Source organism: Sinocyclocheilus grahami, unplaced genomic scaffold, assembly GCF_001515645.1.
Source record: "Sinocyclocheilus grahami isolate Dianchi unplaced genomic scaffold, SAMN03320097.WGS_v1.1 scaffold2685.1, whole genome shotgun sequence".
NCBI classification, from domain to species: Eukaryota; Metazoa; Chordata; class Actinopteri; order Cypriniformes; family Cyprinidae; genus Sinocyclocheilus; species Sinocyclocheilus grahami.
In genome coordinates this window covers 59,195-62,613 of record NW_015507863.1, presented here as the reverse complement: position 1 = coordinate 62,613, position 3,419 = coordinate 59,195, and the positions used below count along the sequence as shown (strand labels likewise).

The 3,419-nt window shown below is 34.9% G+C and overlaps 1 long non-coding RNA gene across 1 annotated transcript; it reads right to left on the bottom strand.

Moving 5' to 3' along the window:
- Positions 1-1,685: 1,685 nt before the first annotated feature.
- Positions 1,686-2,290, bottom strand: LOC107575516 (uncharacterized). Its single transcript, XR_001607892.1, has 3 exons — positions 2,238-2,290; positions 1,991-2,113; positions 1,686-1,758 (listed from the first exon to the last, which is right to left on the bottom strand). It is a non-coding gene; the product is annotated as an uncharacterized lncRNA (long non-coding RNA).
- Positions 2,291-3,419: the final 1,129 nt, after the last annotated feature.

The following is a 3,419-nucleotide window of genomic DNA, read 5'->3' as shown; positions in this document are numbered from 1 at the left end:
GAAGGTTTACGTTCCAACAAGACAATGACCCTAAGCACACAGCTAAAATAATGAAGGAGTGGCTTCACAACAACTCTGTGACTGTTCTTGAATGGCCCAGCCAGAGCCCTGACTTAAACCCAATTGAGCATCTGTGGAGAGACCTAAAAATGGCTGTCCACCAACGTTTACCATCCAACCTGACAGAACTGGAGAGGATCTGCAAGGAGGAATGGCAGAGGATCCCCAAATCCAGGTGTGAAAAACTTGTTGCATCTTTCCCAAAAAGACTCATGGCTGTATTAGATCAAAAGGGTGCTTCTACTAAATACTGAGCAAAGGGTCTGAATACTTAGGACCATGTGATATTTCAGTTTTTCTTTTTTAATAAATCTGCAAAACTTTCAACAATTCTGTGTTTTTCTGTCAATATGGGGTGCTGTGTGTACATTAATGAGGAAAACAAATTAACAAATGATTTTAGCAAATGGCTGCAATATAACAGAGTGAAAAATTTAAGGGGGTCTGAATACTTTCTGTATCCAGACACAACTAATGCTACAACATATCAATATATTCTCTTAATGAGAATGAGATGTTTGTGCTTTTCATTTCCCTCCAAAAAATGACGTCATTAGCTGGAAGATGCTTATTTATGTATAAGGACTAAACAGTTTTAATTTACAGTGTGTCTGTCATTCGACTTGGGCTTTAATTACCTCATTAACTCTTCGTCCAGCAGCAACCTCAGCTTTCTTAGAGGTTTCCATCAAGGGCTTAGCTTTAAAGAGAGTTCAGCTACAGACATATGTTGTGTTTTGCTACACTGATTTTCTGTTACACTTACTTTAAACCACTGTTCACTTGATGACGCTTCTGTTAAATAACATAAGAGATACGTTTTTTAGTGAAGATCCAAAGGGCAGTTTTATGATTAAAACTGATTTAAGCGATGTCATATGTGACTATCAAACATGTAGCACAAAGAATAGTACAATGTCTTTAAAATGTTCTAATTCCATATTTGATCTACCAAAGGAAATTGTTTAATGTCACTTCTCTTTATTTTATATATATATATATTGCCCCCCAAAGCAAACAGAAACTGTGATCAGCAAGGAGTTATCTTAACAGCGCTGAAATAACCATACATTGGAAATTATAGATTGATAAGAGCCCCATGAGGAAGTCACATTTTATTGAAATATTGCTACAGTTAAGATGACAGTCACCAATTTCCTTGTCCTACGTTTATTTGTTGAAAGAAAATATATTATACATATATTATACATATGCATATACAAGGCAAAATATATACATTTTATTTCCCAGTCCAAAAATGTCTTTCTTTTTTTCTTCAACGTATACTTTAATGAAGCAGGTTGATTTATTATAATCTTGAGACATTTGTGACGCTGAATTTTAAAACACTATTCTCAGTAAATCAATGATTTAGTAATATACATAAGTTAATATTCACCACAAAATTTGTAATGCATAGACTATACAAGCATCTTCAAGTGATCTCTTTAAAATGTCTACATTATGGGTAAAAAGATCATAAACCTAACATTCTCAAACTGTGTTGAGACCGGAGAGAAACTCCTCCCTGGTGTATTTTCTGGTTTTGAGAATCCATTCTTTTTGGAAGCCATTTTCGACAGGACCATTTGAAGAGAGACAGGACACAGGCCTGAGACTGTTGTGTAAATGTGCATAAAGTGCTGCTGTGTGTCCCACAGGGCTATTCCTCCAGCTACAGTACATCTTCACAGGACTCTAAAAGATATATAATAATGAAAAAAAATAACAATAAATATACCATCTATACTTTAACTTTTTTCATCATGAAGGATCACATGTTAATTCCGACAAGTGTTTACAATTTTCCACTATTTAGAGCTGTATTACCTAGTATTTGGGAGTTTATATATATATATATATATATTTTTTTTTTATATTACCTATTTTACATTTTGTTAAGAAAAGAGAATAAAGAGTCATACTGTACCTCGACCACCAGGCACCTGGAGCACGATTATCAGCACAGACAGATGTTCAATGTCGCACGATTCAAACGTTTGACTGTCTTCAAGCTCATTTGGACCAAAAATCACCCTCAGTCTGTCTGGATCTGACAAGGAGATAAAACGGAAAATCAGAGAGAATACATTATTACAAAAATATTTTATATATTTGATTTTTTGTTCTGTTCCAGTGTCAATAGTTGAGACGAGTGTAAATAAATCCAAACCTACCGTTTACTGAAGGAAAGAAACTTAATGCTCGTGTCTTCAGATCTCCAATGGTGAACTTCTCAAATTCTTCACTTGAGGACGCCACTGATAATACTTTAACCTCATTTTTATTAACCCTGACGCGCACCTGAAAGGCCATTCTGCTGCTGCTCGAGGAACAATCTTCTGACTGAGACGACGAGTGATCAAACAAGAAAATATAAACACTTAATGAACTACTTTCTCTTTCGCTTCTAACAGTATACTGGCAAGGGCGTTGACTTTAGCGTTCTCTTAAACAGAATAAATAAAAACCTGACGGAAACCGAAATTATACATGTTACACGTTTTAAAAACAATCTAAAACACATCATTGGTCGATAGCGGGTTAATTGGGCAGTCCGTTTGCCGAGGGACACACTATGTTTTTACCATTATCTGTGCTATTTGTTTGAAAGAAGAATGCTCAGGGTTTCCTTTTTTAAAAATATGCAAATGACTAAATGGCATTATCCTCTTTCAAAGATGCGTCTACTTAATTGTAAAGGCTAAATTCCCAAACAGTCACGAGTTCGAAATACAACATTAAATTGGGAGGTGACTAACTTTAAATGAATCATTTAACTTAATATACCAGTCGTTTAAGCAAATGTGCTCTAGAACGTTTGCCCGAAGTAATTCTAGCCTATCGCATTTTTCCCATTGTACCAACCGTTGTCAATTTTTATTTACTGTTAATAAAAATACTGTTAAATTATATATACTATGCATTTGAGGATAGTTAGACATGACGGAATACTGTATCAAATAAAAAAAGCAAACAAATGAAATGAATAATTAATATAAAACCGAGATTTTGGTTGTAATTCTGTGGTTGTCCAGCAGGTAACATCACTTTATAATGCACTTCAGTTACTCCAGAGCACTGGCGATTATGGACAAGCATGTGACAATGCTGTGTGACATCTTACACTTTTATTTGCGAAATTATTAAAATACACACACACAAAAAAGTATGACATGTAATCAATATTTGCTTTCTAGAATTAATGCATTAATTTCAGTGATGTGAAGTCCAAGTATTGGTAACCCATAATCAGAATCTGTCCTCTGCAGTTAATCCATCCAAATTAGTGAAAACACACACACACACACACACTCTCACACACACACACACACTCACACACACACTCACTCACTCAC